Source organism: Pan paniscus, chromosome X (assembly GCF_029289425.2).
Source record: "Pan paniscus chromosome X, NHGRI_mPanPan1-v2.0_pri, whole genome shotgun sequence".
In the NCBI taxonomy this organism is placed as follows: Eukaryota; Metazoa; Chordata; class Mammalia; order Primates; family Hominidae; genus Pan; species Pan paniscus.
Window position 1 is genome coordinate 73,434,812 of NC_073272.2, and position 14,055 is coordinate 73,448,866.

Here is a 14,055-nt window from a genome sequence, read left to right on the forward strand (position 1 = left end):
CTTCCTTCATACTTTAATTATTTTTTTTGTAGTGGTATGTTTTTATTTCTTTCTCTTTATCTTTTATGTATCTACTAGAGCTTTTCTTTTTGTTGTTACCATCAGGCTTATATAAAACATCTTAAGGTTATAACAGTCTATTTTAAGCTGAAAGCAACCTAACTTAAACCACATATAAAAACTCTACAATAAAGGATTGAGGGCCTGATGGGTAGTTTTTGGGTCATGGGACACCAACCTCATAAATGATTAATGCTGTTATCATGGAAGTGTGTTCATTGTTGTGGGAATGGGATACTTATAAAATGACAAATTTGACCAATGGCTGAAGATGGCCGAATAGGAACAGCTCCAGTCTGCAGCTCCCAGTGTCATTGATGCAGAAGTTGGGTGATTTCTGCATTTCCAACTGAGGTAACTGGTTCATCTCACTGGGCCTGATTAGACAGTGAGTGCAGCCCATGGAGGGTGAGCCGAAGCAGGGTGGGGCATCACCTTACCTGGGAAGTGCAAGGGGTCAGGGAATTTCCCTTTCCTAGCCAAGGGAAGCCGTGACAGACTGTACCTGGAAAAACGGGACACTCCCACCCGAATACTGCATTTTTCCCACAGTCTTAGCAACCGGCAGTCTAGGAGATTCTCTCCCGTGCCTGGCTCGGTGAGTCCCACACACACGGAGCCTTGCTCACTGCTAGTGCAGCAGTTTGAGATCGACCTGCAAGGCTGCAGCCTTGCTGGGGGAGGGGCACCTGCCATTGCTGAGGCTTTACTAGGTAAACAAAGTGTCCGGGAAGCTCAAACTGGGTGGAGCCCACCACAGCTCAGCAAGGCCTACTGCCTTTATAGAATCCACCTCTGTGGGCAGGGCGTAGCTAAACAAAAGGCAGCAGACAACTTCTGCAAACTTAAACATCCCTGTCTGACAGAACTGAAGAGAGCAGTGGTTCTCCCAGTATGGCATTTGAGCTCTGAGAACAGACAGACTGCCTCCTCATGTGGGTCCCTGACCGCGGTGTAGCCTAACTGGGAGACACCTCCCAGTAGGGGCCAATAGACACATCATATAGGCGGCTTCCCTCTGGGACAAAGCTTCCAGAGGAAAAATCAGGGAGCAATATGTGGTGTTCTGCAATATCTGCTGTTCTGCAGCCTCTGCTGGTGATACCCAGGCAAACAGGGGCTGGATGGACCTCCAGCAAACTCCAACAGACCTGCAGCTGAGGGACCTGACTGTTAGAAGGAAAACTAGCAAACAGAAAGAAATAGCATCAATATCAACAAAAAGGACATCCACACAAAAACCCCATCTGTAGATAACCAACATCAAAGACCAAACGTAGCCCCACATGCCCAGCAGGCATGAGTGCCATGGCCTGGCTCCCACAGGGCTATGCCAAGCCAGGTGAGCCCCTGCAGCACCCAGGCATGGGCCTGGGCTGCCACTGCTACTGCCACCAGGCATGGCATTTTTATTCAGGCAATGCTTAAGGGAGTCCGGCCACGCCTGGTGCATTGTGGGAGCGGCCCGCAGCCCGTTTTCGGGAGGAGGCGGAGGGTGCAAAGCCAGCCGGTGGATCCATAAAGAACCCAGCCAACCCACAGAGGGAGGGGAGGGGCTGAGCTGTGAGGAGAGCGGGGCCCAAGAACCATGTCTAAGCAGGAGTCCTTTAACCTGGAAAGTTATGAATTGGACAAAAGCTTCTGGCTAACCAGATTCACTGAACTGAAGGGCACAGGTTGCAAAGTGCCCCAAGATGTCTTGCAAAAATTGCTGGAATCTTTACAGGAGAACCACTTCCAAGAAGATGAGCAGTTTCTGGGAGCCGTTATGCCAAGGCTTCGCATTGGAATGGATACTTGTGCCATTCCTTTGAGGCATGGTGGGCTTTCCTTGGTTCAAACCACAGATTACATTTACCCGATCGTAGACGACCCTTACATGATGGGCAGGATAGCATGTGCCAATGTCCTCAGTGACCTCTATGCAATGGGGGTCACAGAATGTGACAATATGCTGATGCTCCTTGGAGTCAGTAATAAAATGACCGACAGGGAAAGGGATAAAGTGATGCCTCTGATTATCCAAAGTTTTAAAGACGCAGCTGAGGAAGCAGGAATGTCTGTAATGGGCAGCCAAACAGTACTAAATCCCTGGATTGTCCTGGGAGGAGTCACTACCACTGTCTTCCAGCCCAGTGAATTTATCATGCCAGACAATGCAGTGCCAGGGGACGTGCTGGTGTTGACAAAACCCCTGGGGACACAGGTGGCAGTGGCTGTGCACCAGTGGCTGGATATTCCTTAGAAATGGAATAAGATTAAACTAGTGGTCACCGAAGATGTAGAGCTGGCCAACCAGGAGGCGATGATGAACATGGTGAGGCTCAACAGGACAGCTGCAGGACTCATGCACACGTTCAATGCCCACGTGGCCACTGACATCACGGGCTTCAGGATTTGGGGCCATGTGCAGAACCTAGCCAAGCAGCAGAGGAACGAGGTGTCGTTTGTAATTCACAACCTCCTGGTGCTGGCCAAGATGGCTGCGGTGAGCAAGGCCTGCGGAAACATGTTCAGCCTCATGCATGGGACCTGCCCGGAGACCTCAGGTGGCCTTCTGATCTGTTTACCATGTCAGCAAGCAGCTCGGTTCTGTGCAGAGATAAAGTCCCCCAAATATAGTGAAGGCCACCAAGCATGGATTATTGGGATTGTAGAGAAGGGCAACCACACAGCCAGAATCATAGACAAACCCCAGATCATCAAGGTTGCACCACAAGTGGCCACTCAAAATGTGAATCTCACACCCGGGGCCACATCTTAATCTAGACAGAAATAGCTGTTTGGTTTTGTTTTTAAATAGATCTATTTCCCTTATCACTTCAACTAAAGACTATAAACAACAAAAATCTCATTGTGTCTACACATCGGGGTGACCTTAGGTCAGTTTGTAAGTGGATACAATTAATAAAATAAAATCCACTGCCTTTTTTTCCTGTTACGTTAACTGAAGATGCACCTAATCTTGAGGCAGCTTCTGAATTGAGAATTATATTGTTATCCAATGCTGTTGATTCGTTTTGAATCTTTAGACACTTATCTCTTGCCACATAGGCTCTTTTTAAAGGTGCTTTCACATAGCACAGACATTACCAGTAGTCATGTCAAATCGCAGTTGGTGTCTTCATTTTATGTATATTTATCAAGTAAGTCTGATTTTTTTATTAAGCATCTTGAATGGTTTTCTGGAGAGACAGCATTGGTAAGTGGCACATGATGGTATCCCAGTCATAAGAGGGTTGCATGATTCCTTTGAGTGTTTGATTTGAAAAGCCTAGTCTTGTCTCTCAAGAGCATCTCAGATCCAGAACATTCTCCAGTAGTGCATTCAGTTCAACACAGCAAGTGCTTCACTGCATGGAAAACATTTTGAAGACAAAAAAAAACTTATATCTTTTTTTGTAGCCTTCCTGATATTTACAGTAATACCATTAACTGTTTTATCGATAGCAAAAAAGGATACTTTTTGCAATGTAATTAGATGTTCTATAGTGCTACAAGGAATTGCCTTCCAAATGGAGGTTCATGTATAATACTCATTTACAATTCAATATATAATTATGCAAATAATTTTAAAATATAATGAATAATAAAGACTGTTCTGTAGATGGTAGTGTTTAATACATTTTATATTTTGTATAGTGATTTCAGGCCTTTTATTTTCTTAAAATCAGTAGCTATTTGGCCTAATTCTTAGCACTATTTTGTCCTTTGCGCCAGTACTTTTTTGTGCATGCTTTTTGTGATCTGTGTTAAAAACCTGCATTGCCAACATTGCAGCTCGAACTTAAACTTGTTATTCAAATAAATATTTAATTTTTTTAAATTGCTCTTGCATAAAAAAAAAGACCAAAGGTAGATAAAACCACAAAGATGGTGAGAAACCAGAGCAGAAAAGCTGAAAATTCTAAAAACAAGAGTGCCTTTTCTCCTCCAAAGGATCGCAACTCCTCGCCAGCAATGGAACAAAACTGTATGGAGAATGACTTTGACAAGTTGACAAAAGTAGGCTTCAGAAGGTCAGTAATAACAAACTTTTCTGACCTAAAGGAGAATGTTCTAGCCCATTGGAAGGAAGCAAAAAACCTTGAAAAAAAGGTTAGACGAATGGCCAACTAGAATAAACAGTGTAGAGAAGACCTTAAATGACCTGATGGAGTTGAAAACCATGGCACGAGAACTTCGTGATGGATGCACAAGCTTCAATAGCCAATTCAATCAAGTAGAAGAAATGGTATCAGTGATTGAAGATCAAATTAATGAAATAAAGCAAGAAGACAAGTTTAGAGAAAAAAGAGTAAAAAGAAACAGACAAAGCCTCCAAGAAATATGGGACTATGTGAAAAGACCAAACCTATGTTTGATTGGTGTACCTGAAAGTGACGGGGAGAATGGAACCAAGTTGGAAAACACTATTCAGGATTATAAGCCAGAAGAACTTCCCCAACATAGCAAGGCAGGCCAACATTCAAATTCAGGAAAAACACAGAACATCACAAAGCTACTCCTCGAGAAGAGCAAACCCAAGACACATAATTGTCAGATTCACCAAGGTTGAAATGAAGGAAAAAATGTTAAGCAAAGCCAGAGAGAAAAGTCGGGTTACCCACAAAAGGAAACCCATCAGACTAACAGTGGATATCTCTACAGAAACCCTACAAGCCAGAAGACAGTGGGGGCCAATATTCAGCATTCTTAAAGAAAAGAATTTTCAACCAAGAATTTCATATCCAGCCACACTAACCTTCTTAAGGGAAGGAGAAATAAAATCCTTTACAGACAAGCAAATGCTGACAGATTTTGTCACCACCAGATGTGCCTTACAAGAGCTCCTGAAGGAAGCACTGAACATGGAAAGGAAAAACCGGTACCAGCCAATGCAAAAACATGCCAAATTGTAAAGACCATCGATACTATGAAGAAACTGCATCAATTAATGGGCAAAATAACCAGCTAACATCATAATGGCAAGATCAAATTCAAACATAACAATATTAACCTTAAATGTAAATGGGCTAAATGCCCCAATTAAAATACAGAGACTGGCAACTTGGATAAAAAGTCAAGACCCATCAGTGTGCTGTATTCAGGGGACCCATCTCACGTGCAGAGATGCACATAGGCTCAAAATAAAGGGATGGAGGAAGATCTACCAAGCAAACGGGAAGCAACAAAAAGTAGGGGTTGCAATCCTAGTCTCTGCTGAAAACGGAATATTAAACCAACAAAGATGAAAAGAGACAAAGAAGGCCATTACATAATGGTAAAGGGATCAAGTCAACAAGGAGAGCTAACTATCCTAAATATATATGCACCCAATACAGGAGCACCCAGATTCATAAAGCAAGTCCTTAGAGACCTACAAAGAGACTTAGACTCCCACACAATAATAATGGGAGACTTTAACACCCCACTGTCAATATTAGACAGATCAATGAGACAGAAGGTTAACAAGGATATCCAAAACCTGAACCCAGCTCTGCACCAGGCAGACCTAATAGACATCTACAAAACTCTCCACCAAAACTCAACAGAATATGCATTCTTCTTAGGACCACATCACACTTATTCTAAAATTGACCACATAATTGGAAGTAAAGCACTCCTCAGCAAATGTAAAAGAAAAGAAATCACCACAAACAGTCTCTCAGACCACAGTGCAATCAAATTAGAACTCAGGATTAAAAAACTCACTCAAAACCACACAACTACATAGAAACTGAACAACCTGCTCCTGAATGAATGCTAGGTACATAATGAAATGAAGACAGAAATAAATATGTTCTTTGAAACCAATGAGAACAAAGACACAACATACCAGAATCTCTGAGACACATTTAAAGCAGTGTGTAGAGGGAAATTTACAGCACTAAATGCCCACAAGAGAAAGCAGGAAAGATCTAAAATCAACACCCTAACATCACAATTAAAGGAACAAGAGAAGCAAGAGCAAACAAATTCAAAGCTAGCAGAAGGCAATAAATAACTAAGAACAGAGCAGAACCAAAGGAGATTTAAAAAAAAACCTTCAAAAGAGAAGAATCAAATAGACACAATAAGAAATGATAAAGGGGATATCACCACTGATCCCACAGAAATACAAACTACCATCAGAGAATACTGTAAACACCTCTATGCAAATAAACTAGAAAACCTAGAAGAAATGGATAAATTCCTGGCCACATACAACCTCCCAAGACTAAACCAGAAAGAAGTTGAATATCTGAATAGACCAATAACAGGTTCTAAAACTGAGGCAATAATTAATAGCCTACCAACAAAAAAGTCCAGGACCAGACAGATTCACAGCCAAATTCTACCAGAGGTAAAAAGAGGAGCTGCAACCATTCCTTCCGAAACTATTCCGATAAATAGAAAAAGAGGGAATCCTCCCTAACTCATTTTATGAGGCCAGCATCATCCTAATAGCAAAGCCTGGCACTGACAAAACAAAAACAGAGAATTTTAGGCCAATATCCATGATGAACATCAATGCAGAAATCCTCAATAAAATACTGGCAAACCTAATCCAGCAGCACATCAAAAAGCTTATCCTCCACAATCAAGATGGCTTCATCCCTGGGATGCAAGGCTGGTTCAACATATGCAAATCAATAAACATAATCCATCACATAAACAGAGCCAATTACAAAATCCACGTTTATCTCAATAGATGCAGATAAGGGCTTTGACAAAATTCAACGGCCCTTCATGCTAAAAACTCAATAAACTAGGTTTTGATGGAACATATCTCAAAATAATAAGAGCTATTTATGACAAACCCACAGGCAATACCATACTGAATGGGCAAAAACTGGAAGCATTCCCTCTGAAACCCAGCACAAGACCAGGATGCCCTCTCTCACCACTCCTATTCAACATAGTGTTGAAAGTTCTGGCTAGGGCAATCAGGCAAGAGGAAGAAATAAAGGGTATTGAATTAGGAAAAGAAGAAGTCAAATTGTCTCTGTTTGCAGATGACATTATTATATATTTAGAAAACCCCATCATCTAGCCCAAAATCTCCTTAAGCTGATAAGCAACTTCAGCAGAGTCTCAGAATACAAAATCAATGTGCAAAAATCACAAGCATTCCTATACACAATTAATAGACAGAGAGCCAAATTCACCACTAACAGACAGAGAACTAAATCATGAGTGAACTCCCTTTCACAATTGCTACAAAGAGAATAAGATACCTAGGAATCCAACTTTCAAGGGATGTGAAGGACCTCTTCAAGGAGAACTATAAAACACTGCTCAACGAAATAAAAGAGGACACAAACAAATGGAAGAATATTCCGTGCTCATGCATAGGAAGAATCAATATCGTGAAAATGGCCATACTGCCCAAGGTAATTTATAGATTCAATGCCATCACCATCAAGCTACCAATGACTTTCTTCACAGAATTGGAAAAAACTACTTTAAAGTTCATATGGAACCAAAAAAGAGTCCACATTACCAAGACAATCCTAAGCAAAAAGAACAAAACTGGAGGCATCATGCTACCTGACTTCAAACTATACTATAAGGCTACAGTAACCAAAACAGCATGGTAATGGTACCAAAACAGATATATAGAACAATGGAACAGAACAGAGGCCTCAGAAATAACACCACACATCTACAACCATCTGATCTTTGATGAAACTGACAAAAACGAGAAATGGGGAAAGGATTCCCTATTTAATAAATGGTGCTGGGAAAACTGGCTAGCCATATGTAGAAAGCTGAAAGTAGATCCCTTCCTTACACCATATGCAAAAATTAACTCAAGATGGATTAAAGACTTAAATGTTAGACCTAACACCATAAAAACCCTAGAAGAAAACCTAGGCAATACCATTCAGGACATAGGCATGGGCAAAGATTTCATGAGTAAAACACCAAAAGCAAAGGCAATAAAAGCCAAAATTGACAAATGGGATCTAATTAAACTAAAGAGCTTCTGCACAGCAAAAGAAACTACCATCAGAGTGAACAGACAACCTACAGAATGGGAGAAAATCTTTGCAATCTACCCATCTGACAAAAGACTAATAACCAGAATCTACAAAGAACTTAAACAAATTTACAAGAAAAAAACAACCCCATCAAAAAGTAGGCAAAGGATATGAACAGACACTTCTCAAAAGAAGACATTTATGCAGCCAACAGACATGAAAAAAGCTCATCGTCACTGGTCATCAGAGAAATGCAAATCAAAACCACAATAAGATACCATCTCACACCAGTTAGAATGGTGATCATTAAAAAGCCAGGAAACAACAGATCCTGGAGAGGATGCCGAGAAATAGGAATGCTTTTACACTGTTGGTGGGAGTGTAAATTAGTTCAACTATTGTGGAAGACAGTGTGGTGATTCCTTAAGGATCTAGAACTAGAAATACCATTTGACCCAGCAATCCCATTACTGGGTATATACCCAAAGGATTATAAATCATGCTACTATAAGGTCACATGCACATGTATATTTATTGCAGCACTATTCACAATAGCAAACAGTTGGAACCAACCCAAATGTCCATCAATGATAGACTGGATTAAGAAAACCTGGCACATATACACCATGGAATACTATGCAGCTATAAAAAGGATGAGTTCATGTCATTTGCAGGGACATGAATGAAGCTGGAAACCATCATTCTAAGCAAACTATCACAAGGACAGAAAACCAAACACCACATGTTCTCACTCATAGGTGGGAGTTGAACAACGAGAACACATGGACACAGGGCGGGGACCATCACACACCAGAGCCTGTTAGTGGGTGGGAGGCTGGGGGAGGGCTAGCATTAGGAGAAATACCTAATGTAAATGACACGTTGATGGGTGCTGCAAACCAACATGGCACATGTATACCTCTGTAACAAACCTGCATGTTGTGCACATGTACCCTAGAACTTAAAGTATAATAATAATAAAAAAAGAAATATATTTGTTCTTTTCATTTCTGAAGGACAGCTTTTCCTGTCATAGTGTCTTGATTGGCAGGTTTTTTTTTCATGACTTAAATATATTATTCCACTCTCTTGGCCTGCAAGTTTTCTGCTAAGAATTCACAGATAACCTTATGAAGATTCCCTTGCATGAGATTAGTCTGTTTTTTCTTGCTGCTTTCAAAATTATGTCTTTTTCTTTGACTTTTGACAATTTGATTATAATGTGTCTATATATAATCTTCTTTGGGTTTATTTTGCTTGAAAGTCTTTAAGCTTTATGAGTCTGGATATTTATATCTTTCCTAAGATTTGAGAATTTTCTACCTTTATTTGTTTGCATAAGCTTTCTTGCTATTTCTCTCTCTCCCTCCCTCCTCCCCCACCTTCTTAGAATCTGATAATGCATATTTTTATTCACTTGATGGTGTCCCTTAGGTCTCATAGGGACATTCACTCTTTTTTATTCTTTTTTTATTTTTTGTTCCTTTAACTGACTAATTTCTTGAACTACTGACCTCAGATGATCTACCTGCCTCAGCCTTTCAAAATGCTGAGACAACAGGTATAAGCCTCCACACCTGGCTAACTGGCTTATTTCAAATGACCCGTCTTTGAATTGACTGCTTGAGTCTGCTGTTGAAGCTTTATTCTGTTTGCGTCTTCTGTTGAAGCTCTCTATTGATTTTTTTCCTTCCTTCCTTGTATTCTTCCACTTCAGGACTTCTTTTTAGTTCTTTTTTAAGGTTTCTATTTCTTTATTAAACTTCTCTTTTTTCATGCATTGTTTTCCTGGTTTTGTGTAGTTGTTTATCTGTCATCTTACATCTCATTGAGCTTCTTTAAATGACAATTTTGAATCCTTTGCCAGGTATTTCATATATCTACATTTCCTTGGGGTTGATTACTGGAGCTTTATTAGTCTCCTGTGGTGGTGTCATGTGTGCCTGATTTTTTTTTATAATCCACGTAGCCTCATATTGATGTCTATACATTTGAATGCACAAACATCTCTTCCAGTCTTTACTGACTGGCTTTGGCAGGTAAAGACCTTTTCCTGTTGGATCCCCAAGCTTATGGAATTGCCTTCTAGACTGCAGTGAAACAGTCTTGGAGCTGGGTCACATGGCTGTTGCTGGGTGCCCAGCAGGTCTGCAGTTGGTGTGTCTGTTAACAGAGTCTCAGACTAATGTAGATTCTGTCTAGCTCCTATGGACTGAACTACCTTCAGGACCTTCATCAATAGAGCTAGCCCTGGTTAAAGTGTCCACTTCAGTGTCTTTAGACAGTGGACTTGTTACCAGGTGGTATAAATGAGTGTGGTTTCCACTGAATCATTGGGAGGGCTCTTATCAATTTACTGGCCAGGTCCCTGGGCAGGAAGGACAGGCCACATATCATGGCTGAGAGGAGCTGAAACCAAGTCATAGGGCTACTTCAGGGTCCACAGCTGAGAATGAGGTCTGCAAACCTGACTCCAGGGGCATGGACAGGTATGCATCCTCCTGGGTGGGAAGGCAGGACTACTCCTAATTTTATCTGAGTGAACCTGTATCTTTGTCTCAGGGCTGCTTCAGAATCTGCAGTCAGACCAAAATTAGTAGGCCTACCACCCAGGACATGGATGGGCATGTTACCCAACAAATCCCTGAGTGGGAAGGACTACTCCTGGACCATGGTTGGGAAGGGGTAGAACTGAGTTACAGTGCTGCCTCATGATCCACAGTCAGACTGAGCTTGGCAAACCTGCCTCCAGTAGCACAAATGGATGTGTCTACTGGTGGATACCTGGAAAGGCAGAAATATGCTCAGACCACAGTTAGGAAGAGCTGGAACTGAGTTACAGGACTGTTTCAGAATCTGCTATGTGACTGAATTTAGCAGACCTGCTTCTAAGGGTGTGGATGGGCATGTATCACAGCATATTCATGTGCAGGCAGAACTGTTGCCCAATCACATCTGAGAGGGGATGGAGGCAGGTCATGGATCCTTTCAGGGTCCATATCCAGGACCAAGGTTAGCAGGCCTATTACCTAAAACATGGTGTAGGCATGACTTCTCTTGGGTTTCTTGGCATATGGATTGGGTGGCAGATCCAAGACTAAACAGGACTGTAGCTGAGTCCACAGGGGGCAACAATGTTTCTAGGTCTGTAGCCAGGACTGTGGTAGGCAAGCCTTCCACCTGGGCACAGGCCTGCCTTCTCACAATGGTCCTCCTTGGCCTTGTGCTCCACCAAGATTTTGCAACTTCCCACCTGGATCCCAAAGCTTCCACAAAGGCACTTTTGTTTGTGGATAGTTCCCAAATTATTGTTGTTGTGGAAGGATATAAGGGGGGATACCTGTTATTCTGCCGTCTTGTTCTCACATAGCTTCTTAACATACCAAACTCCGTTAAGCATGCTTACTACTTCTCTATGAAAGTCACCAGTTAAAATTCTGGAAAGGACAGGGCTTTGAAGAATAAAACCTCAGGACAGTACTATGGAACATCATCAGAACACTCTTTACACCTTTGTAATAATTTCTTAATCAGAACACTTAACATAGAGAACTCTAAATAGTTACATGCTCACTTAATTGTATTATTATCCAATCCATATATCTCTGTGTTGTCTACAAGGATATAATTAAAGACCATGTCAAATACTTCCTTGAGATTAAAATGTGATATAACCCACATTGGTGATCTGTCTAGCTTGTAAACATGTCAAAACAGAAAATGCAGTTAGTCTGATGTTAATGGATTATTTTTTTAATTTTTACTGCATGTTGGGGCCTAGTAAGTAGCTCTTTCACTTTTAAGTGCTGACGGCCAACCTTTTAAATAAGCTATTCTAAGATTTTGGGGGGAGACTGGCATAAAGTTTACTGTTATTTGGTTGAAACATTTCATTCTCGTGTGTTATACAAATATAGTCAACTCTCAGCATTCATGGTAGTTATGCTCTATAAAGCCACTGCAAACATTGATTTAGCAAATACTGAACAATTTCTTCTAGAGGAAGTACAGGGTTAAGTTCTTGTGAGCCTCTGGTCACAAAACATTTTTCAACCAGTCAATATATAACCTTGTTTTATGTGTGTTTCTGTTTAAAGCCACGTTATTTGAATATATTGTTGTTTCATTAACTTTGAGATTAGGGGCAAAACCACTATAATTCATGCCTGAACCAAGCTTATCTAACACGTGTATTTTATCCTCACGGCCTATCCCATTCTTGCCCTTAGGACCCCTAGACAACACTTCAGCACTATGCTTGCCAGCAATTTAAAATAGTAAAACCACCAACAAAAGAAACAAAAATGTGAAAGACATGATAGGAAATAGACAATACAAAAGACATTTGTTTATAGTATGAGAGATGAAACAAAAAGACAGAGGATCACTTTGTTCAACCTCAGCTGGAAATGTGCACTTCAGATGACTCACAATTTTTACCACTCTGAGCATGTTTACAAATAACTGAAAAAGTGATGTAAGTATTAATTTGGGGATTACAACTAAATTTTAGAAAGGAAGTGAATTTTCAAATACACAAAATGTAAATATTAGGGATCAGCTATGTAATAATCTTCTCAAATAGCTTCAATATACCTACCTTGAAGCTGAGGGTGATAGCACTGGAGAGTTGGGCATGATGAGACTTCAATGATGTAATCTTTTATAAGATTTTTAAAGAAATGAAATAAATGTCAACAATAACAGAAGAAAATTGAAGATTATAGTAAGCAACTGAGACAACTAAAGTATTCTAGAACAAACTGTTGAATCTCCCCAGGTTATCTGGTGCTATTAAATTGCATAACCTAGTATCATAAGAACGTTGTACTCAAGGTCCATTTTCCAAAGGTTATTAAAGTACTTCTTGATGTGGGGAAAGGGCAATGACCAGGTTATAGGGTAGAGCTGATTTACTAAGCTTTGTTCCAACTTGACTTGCCCTCCTTAACACTATCACTTATAGTGTTAACACTAACACATAAATCCTTCTTCTTTGACTGCCGGAAGTTCCATCTAGTCCCTATTTCCATTTTGACTTTCTCTAGTGTCTTTAATCATTCCATAGGTGCCCATAGTGGGAGAAGGTGAGACCAGCCACAGTAATAGTGACACTAATAATGTGAAGGTCACCATTTGCAGCATAAAGAAATGTTTCTCTGTGTTCATGCGTGTGACCTTAAATTTACTTTAGAAAGCCAGGGGACATCCAAAAAGAAGGAAAACAGTACAAAAGGAATTTGAGTTACCTGTTTGTTACCTGTGCTTGAAATGTTACCCTTGGTATCAGATGGAAAGAAACATAGGAAGGCAATGATAACTGTCATAGTGATAACTGTCATCACTATAGACTGGTTGTGATATTCTGTGGCTGCTTTGTGGGGTTTTTTTGTTTTGATATTTTATTTTATTCCAATCTTTTCACAGAGATATTTTTGAGTGTTGTCTTGTTTAGGATTTTATTATTGCTGCTCTTGTCATTCTGTGCATTGTTTGTTGAAAATTTCAGAGTTTATAGGGTGAGAGAGCTATTTTATTTCTGATAAAGCAGCTTCTAAGTGAAAACAATATTCTGTAAAAGTCAGAAGTTTTACATTCTACTCAACAACCTACTGTTAGTTTGTGTATTAGGGTTCTCCAGAGGGACAGAACTAATAGAATAGATGTATATATGAAGGGGAGTTTATTGAGGAGTATCGACTTGCATGATGGTAAGGTGAAGTCCCACAATAGGCTGTCTGCAAGCTGAGGAGCAAGGAAGCCAGTCCAAGTCTCAAAACCTCAAAAGTAGGGAATCCAACAAATGCGGCCTTCAGTCTGTGGCCAAAAGCCTGAGAGCCCTTGGCAAACCTCTGGTGTAAATCCAAGAGTCCAAAAGCTGAAGAACTTGGAGTCTAATGTTCAAGGCAGGAAGCATCCAGCAGGGAAGAAAGATGAAGGCCAGAAGACTGAGCAAGTTGGCTTCTTCCACCTTCTTCTGCCTGCTTTATTCTAGCCAGGCTGGCAGTTTATTGTATGGTGCCCACCCAAATTGAGGGTGGGTCTGCCC

General features: G+C 40.7%; 1 pseudogene; it reads left to right on the forward strand.

The window, feature by feature from the left end:
• The first annotated feature begins 1,520 nt into the window (after nucleotides 1–1,520).
• LOC100975941 (selenide, water dikinase 1-like) lies at nucleotides 1,521–3,164 on the forward strand (annotated as a pseudogene).
• The last annotated feature ends 10,891 nt before the right edge of the window (nucleotides 3,165–14,055 follow it).